This window comes from Hyperolius riggenbachi, chromosome 1 (genome assembly GCF_040937935.1).
Source record: "Hyperolius riggenbachi isolate aHypRig1 chromosome 1, aHypRig1.pri, whole genome shotgun sequence".
Classification (NCBI taxonomy): domain Eukaryota; kingdom Metazoa; phylum Chordata; class Amphibia; order Anura; family Hyperoliidae; genus Hyperolius; species Hyperolius riggenbachi.
Genome location: NC_090646.1, coordinates 577,828,229 through 577,844,072, shown reverse-complemented (window position 1 = coordinate 577,844,072; position 15,844 = coordinate 577,828,229). Strand labels below are relative to the sequence as shown.

The 15,844-nt window shown below is 44.4% G+C and overlaps 1 protein-coding gene across 2 annotated transcripts in view; it reads right to left on the bottom strand.

Annotated features, from left to right (window-relative positions):
* The window catches only part of SSBP2 (single stranded DNA binding protein 2), a 247,223-nt gene that overhangs the window by 153,979 nt on the left and 77,400 nt on the right, over positions 1-15,844 (bottom strand). The gene's annotated exons all lie outside the window — the stretch shown is intronic.

The following is a 15,844-nucleotide window of genomic DNA, read 5'->3' as shown; positions in this document are numbered from 1 at the left end:
ACTGGGGGTCCCTGCTGTCACTCACTATCTAACTGGGGTCCCTGCTGTCACTCACTACCTAACGGGGGTCCCTGCTGTCACTCACTACCTAACGGGGGTCCCTGCTGTCACTCACTATCTAAACAGGGGTCTCTGCTGTCACTCACTACCCAACTGGGGGTCCCTGCTGTCACTCACTATCTAACTGGGGGTCCCTGCTGTCACTCACTATCTAACTGGGGTCCCTGCTGTCACTCACTATCTAACTGGGGTCCCTGCTGTCACTCACTACCCAACTGGGGGTCCCTGTCACTCACTACCTAACTGAGGGGTGCCTGTCACTACCTAACTGGGGGGTGCCTGTCACTACCTAACTGGGGGGTGCCTGTCCCTACCTAACTGGGGGGTGCCTGTCACTACCTAACTGGGGGGTGCCTGTCACTACCTAACTGGGGGGTGCCTGTCACTACCTAACTGGGGGGTGCCTGTCACTACCTAACTGGGGGGTGCCTGTCACTACCTAACTGGGGGGTGCCTGTCACTACCTAACTGGGAGGTGCCTGTCACTACCTAACTGGGAGGTGCCTGTCACTACCTAACTAGGGGGTTCCTGTCACTACCTAAACTGGGGGCTCCCGTCACTGCCTACACTGGAGGGCTCCTGTCACTAACTGAACTGGGGGGCTCCTGTCACTAACTGAACTGGGGTACTCCTGGCGCTACCTTAACTAGGGGGCACCTGTCGCTACCTAAACTATCCAGGCCAGCCAGCCCAGCATCACCACCAGCCAACCAGCCCAGAATAACTGTCAAAAAGGCCACAGCATCACCACCAGTCAGGCCAGCATTTACCTCAACCAGCCAAGCACAGCCCAGCATCACTGCCAGCCAACCCAGCCACAACATCGGCCACAGCATCACCGCCAGCCAGGCCACAGCATCACTGCCAGGCCTTTCAGCTCACACATCATCCCCAATCCAGCCAAAAACAGTATTGCCAGGTACAGCAGCCAGTAGAGGAGAATTCAGAAGCCAGGTGAGAGGTGTCTACCATATTAAGGGGGCATTCTGCCTATTTATGTGAAATGCTGTCTATTTATGTGCCTCATGACTGCTGAATTTGTCTTGTTGGGGGCCTCAAGATTGCTGAATTTGTCTTGTTGGGTGCCTCATGATTTGTTGGGGGCCTCATGATTGCTGAATTTGTCTTGTTGGGGGCCTCATGATTTCTGAATTTGTCTTGATAGGGGCCTTATGATTGCTGAATTTGTCTTGTTGAGGGTCACATGATTGCTAACTGCGAGACTATGGAAAAAAATGAATCATCATCATATGAGACAATAGCATTAAACCTACTTTTTTAGCTTTTTAAAACAGAAAATAAAACTAGGAGGTTCTAAAAAAATGAATACATTTTTCAGCAGTAGGATGGATGAAATTGTTTATCTTTTCAGTTTTTCAACTTGGATTTTCCATAATGTTCATGTATGTGTTAAAACGTTTGTATAGTATTTAGTTTAAATTGCTGTTGCCACTTTGCGATAGATAAGAGACTTGTGGGTTGCAGTTTGGGGCTCCAAAAAGTTCGCCACCACTGTCCTAATCTAATGTACGATTGGCCCCACCCATGGCCACGCCCACTCACTGCATGACCACGTTCATTTTTTTGCCGCGGCGCGCTTAGCCCCCACCTAGTGCCCCCAGGTGCCACTGATCTCCAAGGACCCTAGGAACACCCCTGAGCTAAACAATTAGATTTAGCCTCCTACTCCTAAAAAGGACTTTTAAGTATCCCAGGGTTTTCTTTAATATTTAAACAATTACAAAGTAGGTTGAATGTTTTAATGGCTCTAATCAGTGACAGCCTATTAAGTGTCCCAGACATTAAATACATGAACTATTGACCTTTTTATTTCTCTCCCCTTAGAAGTTGTATTCTGCCAGAAAAAAACTATGACTGTAATTTGCATATCAGTGAGGTTTACTATATTGCTGATAAGCTACTGACAAGACAGAAGCTGTCACTTTCAAGTCTAAAAATTAACTCTTTCAGGCGGAAAAATAAAGCAAGTAAAACAGCCTGGTTATTAATATGCTTTGTACTGTACAATCCCATGTTTATCTCATGTCACATGTCACCTCGGGTACACGTTAAGTCTTCAAAAAGTTACTCTGATTAATTACCGATTTACTGTATCTATATATCATCTACATGCTGTGCAGCAGTTCACATGCGTTCTGTCCGCACAACACTAACAAGTTGCCAGCAGCCATATATACACTGCAGGCCACTTGTTCAGATGATTGTGGTCATTACATAATCCTGCTATCATCCTCATCATGACCACAACTGAACAGTGTTTTTTAACTAGCTCATTTTCAATACTATTCTGTGCCATCAATTAATGAACAGTGTATGGAATGAGGCTGGCAGATTTGTGCCTAGAATGCCTGGCACAGTATTAGCAGAAGCACCAAGAGACACAGGCCTGGAGTCTCAGTCCTCAAGATGTCATCCAACATCTTCACGCTTCCATATTAGGGAAAATAAATAAATCCATGTCTGTAGGCAGAAACCATGTGGCTTATAAAAACTGCACCAATAAGGTTTAGAGCAAATCGGAAGCGAAAATAAACTTATGAGATAATGAATTCTACACGTAGTACAGCTAAAGAAATAGAACATAAGTAGCAAAGAAAATAGTATCATATGGTTTATGGTTTTCCAGTACAGGAAGAGTTAAGAAACTTCAGTTATCCATGCAAAAGAGCTTCTCTGAGCTATTTAACCCACTAGGCTGAAGTTAAAGTAGCGGATACCTCCTTTTACATGAGAAATCGATTCCTTTTCACAAACAGACCATCAGGGGGCGCTATATGACTGATATTGTGGTGAAACCCCTCCCACAAGAAAAGTTCGAACTTTTGGCAGTTTCCTGTCTGTGAACCTTGTTGCATTGTGGAAAATAGCTGTTTGCAGCTGTCTCCAACTGCCAAAAATCATGCAGTAGCTACATCACCTGCCAACAGTAAAATGTTCACTGGAGTTCCTCTTTAAGGGGTCATTAGCTCTGCTTTATAGTTTAAAATACAGAGCGTGGTTTGTAAACTGCAAATATGACAGAATTATGCAACATTATTAAAAATATAAATAAGACACTTTTCTTTGATACTAACGTTCCTAGCAAATCCTTTGTAATCTGACTAAACACACACTAAATAATAATCTGGCATCACTATACTGCCACTGAGTACGTTGTTCGGGTCCTCCTGTGGGCAACAGTTACCTTGGAATGTGTATACAAGGAGTATGAAGTGTTAGGATTTATTCAGGAGCTGTGGTAATTCAACCCTGCTGTTAATAACTCATAAACCACTTTTCCCAACTTATGTATTTTCAGCACTTCTAAACGTTCGGTTGTAAAAGGCAAACCTCGATGTGTTCTCCCAAGGGCTGCCCCATCTGCTGTGAAGCAGGAAAAACAAGCTGTAAGCAAAGTTAAGGATGCATGATAAAATGAACTGCTCAGGACTGTATTCATGTGCACTGGCTGCAGGAGACTGCTTAGAATCAGTATGAACACGTACCACCTCCCTGTACAAGCTGGTCTAGCAATAGAAACATGAAGATTTCTTACTTTCTGTGTGTTCCCAATAGGTAAGGCATGTTCCTCTATGCACAGGGATGTAAGAAACTGGTAGGATTGCTATCCTCCTGTGACTGATGTGTGAACAAGGTAAGGAGAGGTCCACAGACAGGAGTCCCTTTATAGAGGAATGCTCGATGCAATGACAATCCACAAAAAGAAAAACTTTTATGTTTCCAGTGATGTGAGGTGGCTCCTGTAGGGAGAGTTTCGGTTACTGCCCCTGTATAGTCAGCTGGGACATACAAGAATTGATAAGGAAAATAAGGGAGCTAAAACAATAAGCAGTGGTATCTACTTATATAGACATACCAATTCCCAAAGGCCTTTAAAGAGGAGCTGTTAGGTATTAGGTCTCAGAGAAAATAAACACATATCAGTAGCTAAATATTGGCTCTACTTACATTACATATGCATTTCACTGTCCACGTTTGGATTTCACAGAATTTTTATATAGTATTTGCAGAAAATGATGCTCCTGACAGCTCATGGCAGCTTCCATGTTTGTCTCCTATGAAGCCAAATGTGTCCTCATGTCCTCCCTGCTTCCTGATCACAGAAAAGCTCTTACTGAATAACAGTAGTGTGCAGTGAATATTAATTAGCCATGTGGCTAGGAACAATAGAGGACTCCTGCAGTGTACTCTGATGGGAGATTTATCAGTGCTGTGTGCTGGACTGAGTTACATGCTATTGTTACTTGACCCTGTAACTTCTCATTAGCAGCCGAGGGGAGAGCCCCAGAATGCTTTGCAGTATGGAATGCGGCTTGCGTCTTCTTAAGGGCCCGTTTCCACTGTTGCGACGCGATTTCGCCGGCATTCCGACGCTTGTAAAAACGCATGCGGATGCGTTTCCGCATGCGTTTTTACCCGCGATTTCGCGTGCGACATTAACCATGACACTGCCAAGGCAAAATAACATTGAAAAAGGTGCGAAATCGCACGCGAAATCGCGGGTAAAAACGCATGTAACAAACGCATGCGTTTTTACTATTAAATACATTAGCGGCGATTCGCACGGATTCCCGACGCAGGCGAATTCTGTGGGTCCCGTCATGCAGATTTGGCCCGCCGCCAAATCGCTCCCGCACGCCGCACATGTGGAAACAGCCCCGGCCACTTCAGTGTAACAAGCGAATCCGCATCTCGTCGCCGCATGCGGATTCGCTATGGTGGAAACGAGCCCTGAGAGCTTGGGAATAACAGCTTTGCTGATAAGCACACATCAAATGTAAGAGAGATTTTTATCTTCAGTAATGCCTTTTTGGCTTCCTTCTAAACTGTTTAACACAGGAGAATAGAGGTTTAAATTAGCTTTTGTAGCCTGACAGTTACTCTTTAAAGTTGATAACAGTTTTATATCTTCTGCTCCCCTCTCTCCAGCTATGACTTGGCTGGGCCTTTGACCCCAATTATACTCACAAAACCTCAGAAATTTCAGCTAACGGCTAGCTCCTCCTCAGTTCCTGGGTGAGTGTGGAGGCCCTGCCCACAAATTGGTAGGAGGGGTGAAGTGCTTGCTCCACTCACCACCTCTCTTCACTGCCGAATGGATGGTAAAGGTGGCTGTTGCAAGTCTTGCTCTGGGTGGTAGCAGTGGCGTAGCAATAGGGGGTGCAGAGGTAGCGACCGCATCGGGGCCCACCCCTCAAACACAGTATTAGCTCTTTAGTGGTCCTGTGCTGATAATATGCACTTCTATAGTAGATTTGAATAATAGTGATCATTAACACACAGTTTCCCATCTCCTTCTTGCACCTCTGACACTGTGGTTGTCCTTGATTGGTTTTGGTGTGGTGTATCAATTGTTATCTATAGCATGCTTGGGGGGCCCCAATGCTAAACTTGCACTGGGGTCCATAGCTTCTTAGCTACGCCACTGGGTGGGAGGCGGTATTTGTGCCATTGTGGGAGAAATAGGGGTAGGAAAAGTTTGTGGTATGTGGCATGGAGGTCTGTGGGTGAGGTTACAACATTGGAAACAACAGCGGTTTTCAGAGAATAATGACCCTTTCCATTGCCCATTTGTATAGTGAAGTGTTGTGAATGTTAGTGGTGACTGACTACTTGAACGTTCTGTGTCCTTCTCGAACATTCTCCTTTCAGTGGAGCTTGAGGGCAGAGGTAAGCCTTTAGTGCATGAGGACAGCTGACTAATAAACAGTTATGAGCTCTGCAGGGAAAGGTTAATTCACACTTAACAGGAAGCAAGATGGCTGCCCCCACGATACACAGACAGCACAGTTGGCAGCTCTCAACAGCTAGGTGAGAGGACACAGTATGCTGGTGTAACAATATTTAGTCATGAAGAACATGATAGAGATGAAAACATGTGTAGGAAAAATGAGTTAAGGTGGGTTTTAAGCTCCTGCTTAGGAAGCCCTTTGTGTTATTCAGCCTGTCAGCGACCTTTCTCAGGGAAGAAAGAAATATAGCCTCCCTGCTACATATGGAGTCTGTGGAAAGGAGGGGGAGAAGTAGCCATGTTGGGACAGAATTGAAGAGTTCCATGACAGGAGGTGGGAAGAACCTTGTGTCTGTGGACAAGGTAATTACAGAGGCTGAGCAGAGTCAGTGAGTACAGCCGCTTGCAGCGTTGGAGAGGGAAACATGAGGTAACATAACAGCCTCAGAAACCCTTGGATGCACTGCAGGTTGTAGAAAGAATGATGAAAGTCTGAGAAACGGGCCGAAGCAGGTCTGCTCTCCAGATTTTATATCTGAAATTTAAAGTAGAGCTCTGGGCAAATATTAAATAACGTAATTGCTATGACTTTACTGTAAACTAAATCATCTCTGCAATTGAAACCCACCGGAAGTTCTTTCCAATTAAACCAAAAAATAAATTAATTAGTTTCCGCTGGACACTTTTTTTTACGTTGTGCAAGACATTTTGTTTGCCTATGAGAGGCAATCTGCACAGGTGGCCCTCCTGTTCTAGGTCGTACCATTACTCAGGAGTTGTGGGGTCAGAGTAATCACATGACACGGCACAGGTGGGCTATCCCTGCAGGGCAGGACTCTGCAATCCACAGGCATCTGAAGGAGAAAGCATGCTTTTCAGGACAGCAGGTTATACATTCTACATAGAGAAAGGAGGTTCAATAGTGGAATAAACCAGGCCATCTATGTCAAATTATCACAATTTCAAAATGGTGATGCCTTCAACATAGTTTACCATCAACATGCAATGCTGTTTTTCGCATCTTTACCCTAACATTTTTAAGACCGTAACCATATTTAGCTCAAGCATCTAACTTTAGCATTCTAGTCGACATGTAGCTATCCTCACTAACCTACTATCTCCTCATCCTCCTAAATCGACATCTACAGTGGGTTGCAAAAGTATTCGGCCCCCTTGAAGTTTTCCACATTTTGTCATATTACTGCCACAAACATGAATCAATTTTATTGGAATTGCACATGAAAGACCAACACAAAGTGGTGTACACGTGAGAAGTAGAATGAAAATCATACATGATTCCAAATATTTTTTTTTACCAATAAATAACTGCAAAGTGGTGTGTGCATAATTATTCGGCCCCCTTTGATCTGAGTGCAGTCAGTTGCCTATAGACATTGCCTGATGAGTGCTAATGACTAAATAGAGTGCACCTGTGTGTCATCTAATGTCAGTACAAATACAGCTGCTCTGTGAGGGCCTCAGAGGTTGTCTAAGAGAATATTGGGAGCAACAACACCGTGAAGTCCAAAGAACACACAAGACAGGTCAGGGATCAAGTTATTGAGAAATTTAAAGCAGGCTTAGGCTACAAAAAGATTTCCAAAGCCTTGAACATCCCACGGAGCACTGTTCAAGCGATCATTCAGAAATTGAAGGAGTATGGCACAACTGTACACCTACCAAGACAAGGCCATCCACCTAAACTCACAGGCCGAACAAGGAGAGCGCTGATCAGAAATGCAGTCAAGAGGCCCATGGTGACTCTGGACGAGCTGCAGAGATCTACAGCTCAGGTGGGAGACTCTGCCCATAGGACAAGTATTAGTCATGCACTGTACAAAGTTGGCCTTTATGGAAGAGTGGCAAGAAGAAAGGCATTGTTAACAGAAAGCATAAGAAGTCCTGTTTGCAGTTTGCCACAAGCCATGTGGGAGACACAGCAACCATGTGGAAGAAGGTGCTCTGGTCAGATGAGACCAAAATTGAACTTTTTGGCCAAAATTAGTGTTGGGCGAACAGTGTTCGCCACTGTTCGGGTTCTGCAGAACATCACGCTGTTCGGGTGATGTTCGAGTTCGGCCGAACACCTGATGGTGTTCGGCCTTTTAAGTTCGGGTTCGACCCGAACTTCTAATGGCCGCCGAACAGGGCCCTGTTCGGCCGAATACTGCCCCCCTATGGGGTCGCAGGCATAAGGGGGGAGCATGCCCCGATCGCGGGGGGGGGGTCGGAAATTCCCCCCACCCCCTCCGCTAGCGCTCCCCCCTCTGCCCGCTTCCCCATACAAAAATTTCAAGAAGTACCTGTGTCCGGTGGTAGTGGGTGGCTGCCTGGCTGGCAGTGGGCGGCACTATGAAGTGACTGACTGAGGAGGAGGAGTCCGGAGAGTGACGCGTTGAGGGAGGCCGGGCAGCGGGCGGTTCAGCAGTAGTACCGTACTACTGCTGATCCGCCCACTGCCCGGCCTCCCTCAAAGCGTCACTCTCCGGACTCCTCCTCCTCAGTCAGTCACTTCATAGTGCCGCCCACTGCCAGCCAGGCAGCCACCCACTACCACCGGACACAGGTACTTCTTGAAATTTTTGTATGGGGAAGCGGGCAGAGGGGGGAGCGCTAGCGGAGGGGGTGGGGGGAATTTCCGACCCCCCCCCGCGATCGGGGCATGCTCCCCCCTTATGCCTGCGACCCCATAGGGCCCCTAAAAGCGGGATGTTCGGGGAGTTCGGGGTTGCAAAACGCTATGTGTGGTGGAAAACTAACACTGCACATCACTCTGAACACACCATCCCCACTGTCAAATATGGTGGTGGCAGCATTATGCTTGGGGGGTGCATTTCTTCAGCAGGGACAGGGAAGCTGGTCAGAGTTGATGGAAAGATGGATGGAGCCAAATACAGGGCAATCTTGGAAGAAAACCTCTTGGAGACTGCAAAAGACTTGAGACTGGGGCGGAGGTTAACTTCCAGCAGGACAATGACCCTAAACATAAAGCCAGGGCAACAATGGAATGGTTTAAAACAAAACATATCTATGTGTTAGAATGGCCCAGTCAAAATCCAGATCTAAATCCAATCGAGAATCTGTGGCAAGATCTGAAAACTGCTGTTCACAAACACTGTCCATCTAATCTGACTGAGCTGGAGCTGTTTTGCAAAGAAAAATAGGCAAGGATTTCAGTCTCTAGATGTGCAAAGCTGGTAGAGACATACCCTAAAAGACTGGCAGCTGTAATTTCAGCAAAAGGTGGTTCTACAAAGTATTGACTCAGGGGGCTGAATAATTACGCACACACCACTTTGCAGTTATTGATTTGTAAAAAATGTTAGGAATCATGTACGGTTTTCGTTCCACTTCTTCTGTGTACACCACTTTGTATTGGTCTTTCACGTGGAATTCCAATAAAACTGGTGCAGGTTTGTGGCAGTAATGTGACAAAATGTGGAAAACTTCAAGGGGGCCGAATAATTTTGCAACCCACTGGAAATGATAACCATAACCAATACTCACCTTCGCTATATTACCTCAAGAATCCAATTCATCAGGATTTTTTTGTGTAATTTACATTTTGGTATTCTGTCTACTTTGTAGCCAAACACGTGATCAATACAAAGCCCGTTTGGTGGCCATTTTTGATGTTGGCATTTCGGCTAAACAGTACTTCGGCATCCAATTCACAAGCTAGCTGCCATTAAGAAACCAAGCATAATGGCCCCAAATCACCAAGGGCTGTTTGGTAAATCAAAACTGTTGGTAAAATACCTAGTGGCCCATTTTGCTTACTAAACAGGTATGCTGCCATCCCCTTTTTTTTCTAAATGAAGCCCAATTATGGCAATAACTGAAAAAGTCAATTTTTTTTTTTTTTTAGCAAACAGCAACCTGCACTTGCGCATTGCCTGCTAATACTCTGCCTCTAGTACTTTTAGCCACAGACACTTAAAGGGACACTGTAGGGGGGTTGGGGGAAAATGAGTTGAATTTACCCGGGGCTTCTAATGGTCCCCCAGAGACATCCTGTGCCTGCGCAGCCACTTACCGATGCTTCGGCCCCGCCTCCGGTTCACTTCTGGAATTTCAGACTTTAAAAGTCTGAAAACCACTGCGCCTGCGTTGCCGTGTCCTCGATCCCGCTGATGTCACCAGGGGCATACTGTGCAGGCCCAGTATGGTCTGTGTCTACGCAGTACGCTCCTGGTGACATCAGCGGGATCAAGGACATGGCAATGCAGGCGCAGTGGTTTTCAGACTTTAAAGTCTGAAATTCCAGGACCGTTAGAAGCCCCGGGTAAGTTCAACTCATTTTCCCCCGACCCCCCTACAGTGTCCCTTTAAACAAGCATGCAGATCAGCTGTTTCTGACTGAAGTTTGACTACATTAGCTGCATGCTTGTTTCAGGTGTGTAGTTTAAAAGGAAATAAATATGGCAGCCCATGCATCCCAGAGAAAGTGTGTGAGTGAGCGTGTGAGAGTGTGTGTGTGTGTGAGAGAGTGTGTGTGAGAGTGTGTGAGAGAGTGTGAGAGTGAGAGAGTGTGAGAGTGAGAGAGCGTGAGTGTGAGAGAGTGAGAGTGAGAGTGTGAGTGTGAGTGTGAGTGTGTGAGTGAGTGAGTGAGTGAGTGAGTGAGATTGATTCTCTGTAGACACTATAGACTAATTCATTTTTTTTATCGGGTGAGTATTGAAGGTGCCCTCACAGTGGATCTCTTGCAGAAAGTCTGCGAAGCTGTAAGTCCAGCTCTGAACTCCTCTTCACATGGATCTAAATCCAGCCTTTATACCAAAGCCAAGAACAAACTTGTCTTTTGATTCTGCTCTTGTCCTTTAAGTATCTGGTCCTTCTGCCTACACCAGGGAATGCAGACTTTAAGGTCAATCCTACATTAGTGCCTTCATCTTGGTATTGTACTTGCAAGCAGAACGGTATTGTACAATTCACCTAAGTGCAGTAATCCATCCAGTAATAGCAGGGCCGGAGCTCACAACAAAGGCCCGGGCTGAACAGGAAACTCAACAAGCAAAACAGCACACAATGGGAAAAAATGGCACGCTGCAAAATTAAATGATAATATGTCTCCACATTATCAAACACACTTAAAATTGGGAGTCTGAGTACAGCGCAGTTGGGATTTAGACAGAACAGTAATGGTACGTGGAACGATTGGGGAAACAGGCACAGTTCTCGGCCCTTTGAAAAATAAAAGGTTTTAAGTGGAAATCTATATTAAAACACAAAACCTTGTTACTTTAGTACTGAATGATGAAGATCTTTAAAAACTTCAGATTTTTAGAACTGTCTGTAGTACTGTCAGAGAGATCCCTTTAAATGTTCTTTTGACACCCAGAGATCTGTAGAATCCTGATTTTCCTGTTTCCTTTTCCTGTAACACATTCCCTGGTTTTCAAGTAAGACAACACTCTGAAGACCTTTGTGACCATTGTTTTGTGTAGCTTCTGAGCTGAGGTAAAAAGCCAATCAGTTTTGATGGTCACATCTCATTTTAAACGTTGCATGAAGTTCAGTTATACAACAGAAGGAATTACAGAATGATGCTACCTGACACTTCTTTCTTTCTGCTGACAGGTGAAGGCAACTCAAAGCATGGGGGCATAAAATGACTGTGAATACTACTTTTTGTGTGCTTAGTGCTGACATCACATGCATAATGGTAGCTCCCTTGCAGGTGAAAAAATGTCAGAAATCAATGACAGAAAATTCATGAAAACATACTGTAGCAACACTAAAAATTATAAAATGTAAGATACATACATATAGAATGTATATGTAGAGTAAAACGAACTGTAAATCACTTTTTACTATGTTGCTGTCACTTAATACGGTGGTAGCAAAAACTGACAGATCTGACGGATTTTGGACTAGTCTATCTGCACATGGGGGATTCTAACTATCTCATTTATGCTTTACAAAAAGCATACCCTGAAAAGGATCTATACAAAGATGCTCGCCAGGCTCCCTACTCGTTTTAACACTATTTTGGCAGATGGACTGTGCCATTCAGTAAGTGCTTTTGTAAATAAATAGATGCCTAAGAATCCTCTATGTGGAGAAGGACTAGTCCAAAACCTGTCAGATTTTCATTACCTACTGTAAGTGGCAGCAACATAGGGAAAATGTAGTATACAGTGATATTTAGTCTCAGAGAAATCTACATTTTTATGTATTTTAAATTTCTTTTTTTTTTTGCGACAGTTGTCCTCTAAGATGCAGTGATGCTAAGTAAAGCTTTGTTTTAATCACCATGCAGCAAATGAACATCCTTACAATATACACCCTGTGCCACAAGATTGTTAAAGAGGAGCTGTCAGCCATACTATCTCAGGAAAAAAAAACCTACATATACAAGTAGATAAATACTTGCTCTATTTACATAACATATGTATTGCACTGTCCACGTTTTGATTTTAGTGATTTTTTTTTTAACAGAAAAAAAAACCCTTCTTAGCATTTCCCATATTAACTGTGGCTATTTCAAAGCCAATCCTGATATCATCTCCTCCCTTACTATCCTCTGCCTGATTTGCCTGCCCTTCACTATAGAAAGTGCATTGTCTCAGCATGAGAAATATTGGCCAATCAGGGGAAAACAGGAGGGAAAGAGGCTTAAGCCAATCAGGCTGCATTAGTTAAAGGGAGCCTAAACTGAGAGGGATATGGAGGTTTCCTTTTAACCACTTTGCATCCATACCTTGTTTTCCTCTTATGGACCAGAGCAGTTTTGACGTTTTAGCTATGTCCCTATTCAATCAGCAATAACTTTATCCCTACTCACTACACCTAAAAGATCTATATATCGTTTTCTTCAAGACAAACCAGGCTTTCAATGGGGGGCATTTAGTCCCAAGAACAATTTTGTTTTCTAGGCATTTTAATGGAAAAAAAAAAGGAAAAAAGAATAAAAAATGCATTATTTCTCAGTTTTTAACAATTCCAGTTTAAAAATAAAAAGTGCCAAAGTGATAAAAACCATGCCACCAGTTTTATGTCCCCCCTAATATAGTCAGATGTGTCCCGAGTATCAGCCCGACCTTCCCAGTATAGCCAGATGTGACCCCAATATCAGCACTGGTATAGTCAGATGTGTCCCTTGTATGTACCACCCCCCAGTACAGAGAGACAGTAACGCCGCCAGGATTAGCACTCCTCACTATAGGCAGATGTGTCCCCAGGGTAAAAGTTTCCCCCATTATAGCCATATGTGACCCCAGAATTGCCCTCCCCCCCACCAATTATAGCCAGATGTGCCCCCAGTATTAGGTTACCCCCCCCCCCCCCAGGTAACCAAATGAGCCCCCATTGTCAATGCCCCCCCCCCCCCAGTTACCTGGCAAGTTTTTCACACCCTATAACCCCCCCTCCCCCAGGGTGGATAGCCAGATGTGCGCCCCCCACCCCTCAGGCACAGATAGCCTAAAAAATGTAAATAAAGCTGCCTCTCTCACCTTACCTCATTCCAGCAATGAGCCTGCAGCCCGAGCATCCGATCCCCGCTCTGCACTCAGCCGCGTAATGCTGCTTCCCCGGGTCCCAGCTTGATGACGTCATCAAGCAAGCCGGGACCCGGGTAACCGGCAATACGCAGCTGAGTGCAGAGCTGGGATCGGATGCTCGGGCTGCAGGCTCATTGCTGGAATGAGGTAAGGTGAGAGAGGCAGCTTTATTTACATTTTTTAGGCTATCTGTGCACAGAGGAGGGGGAGATTAAGGATCACGCTGTTGGCTACAGCGATAATCATTCACCTGCGGGGGGGGGGGGAATCGCTAATTGGCTACAAGGGAACATGTTCCGTTTCACCAATTAGTAAGGCAGCTGAGAGTGCTGGAGGGTGTGCTTGGAAGCGCTCCCGAATGTACACAGCAGGGCTGCAAGCAAGTCAGTATATCTACGTCATGGTGGCTTGGAGGATGCCACAGATGACGTAGATATACTGTAGTGGTGAATTAAGTGGTTAAGCAATACCAGTTTCCTGGCAGTCTTGCTGATTTCTTTGAATGCAGTAGAGCCTGAATCACACACCTGAAACAAGCATGCAGCTAATCCAGTCTGACGTCAGTCAGAGCACCTGATCTGCACGCTTGTTCAGTGGCTGTGGCTGAAAGTATTAGAGACACAGGATCAGCAGGAGAGTCAGGCAACTGGTATTATTTTAAAATGAAAAATCCATATCCTTCTCAGTTTAGGTTCCCTTTAAGTCTTAGGGGAAGTAGAGAAGCAAAAAAGGACAACCCAGCATGCCCTGCAACTTCCTTTTTGTGTACCAAATTTTGTCTGTACCAAATAAGAGTCAGGTAAACTGGGGAATGATCATTTATCAATAAGAAAAGTAAATCGTGATTTTAACTTTTGGATTGCCTGGTTAGCATCCTTATTACTTGTTTACCACATAAAAATAAAGAATTGATTTTTTATTTTATGCCCAACAGTTACTTTTTAATGTACTGCCCCTGTCCAGTTTAGCCGTGGACCTCCATCAGCACTGCTCTCTCTCTCTCTGAGGCCATGCTGCATCTGGAAAGTGACTACAGATGTGATGTCGGACAATGACACCTATAATCACAGGGATTCACCAGAAGTGGTCAAAGGGAAAAAAAAAAACACCAAAGTCTAGCCAAAACTTTGGTTATTTAATTTTTAATGAAACTGTAACAAAAATGTGTATTGGTTGCTGGTTAAGTTGTTGCTGATTAGATTTTCCCATGTATTGTCTGAGCAGGAAGTGGGGAAAGTCCTTAGCAGGGACAATGGAAACGATAGGACTCCAGGAATGTACACAACCTTCCATCAGTGTTGCTGAATTATCAAGCGACACTGCACTACATGGGTGATGTACAGACACGCTTTGCAGCTGTCGCCTTGGATTATGATGTGATCAGTAAAAATGGTAGAAGGGACAATTGGGCCGGTGCAAGAGGAAGTGGTTTGCAGCGGGATTAGTTAAAATACAATGTGCCTGCTCAACAATGACATTTAGATATCCAGCATGGCAGATCATGAAATGTCATCAAGGGGAGGGGAAGGGGCTCACCTGTACACAGGCTAGATTCTCAGAAGAAAGAACTATTTTAACCTAATCAGTAGCTGATACCCCTTTCCCATTATAGCCCATCACATGGTTAGTGGGTGTTTTTATAGGTATGGGTAGTTGGTGCTGTTGGGATTTTTTTATTGCCTGCCAGCAATAAAGATGCTGACCTGCATGCTCACAGAAGATCAAACATAATGAACAAATTACACGGCGAGTCTCAATCATTTCTTGATCTATCTTATATTTTTTACTTCTCAGTTTGCAATGTCTTGATTTATATTTTCCCCCTACTATCTTTTAGTAAGGTTCCTCTTTAAAGCCCACCTCCAGGCACAGATCTAAAAAGATCACCACATAGCTTAGTGTGTTAAGTTACCTTTTTAGTGTGAAATGAGCTGTCTGTAGCTAAAATTATGCTTTTCAAAATTGTGATGACATGTCCAGAATGAAGAGTGGAGGGAGTCAGTTTCAGCCTCTGTGAGTGTGGCCAATTAGGATGATGCCTGGACTGCATCATTTGTACAATTCAGAGTGCAGAGGGGGTAAAGCACAGCCTAAATCTGCCCGAGAAGATTGCATCCTATAATACAGTCAGTCTATTGTGCAGGAAGTGAGCAGCATCTGAGCTCCTAAAGCGGACCTGAACTCAGAACTTCCTCTCTGCTCTAAAAGTTAAGCAACAACATAACAACCTTTAAAAAAAATCATGTCTTTGTTACAGTGGATACAAATCCTTCAATAAATCTGCACTGTTTCTACTTCCTGCTTTTATAGAAGCAGATATATTGTTAACATCCTGTGCTTTCAAATGAGCTTATCTGCCGTGGTGGTTAGGTGACACAGGAGAGATATTACAATTTGTGATTAGACACAGATGAGAGGGAAGACTAAAGTCTCTAAATACATACTGGCTGCATTTCTCTCTGTCTTCCTTCTTGTCCTGTGCAAGAGTTCAGCTCCACTTTAACCAGGTATTTTAGAGACAATTTA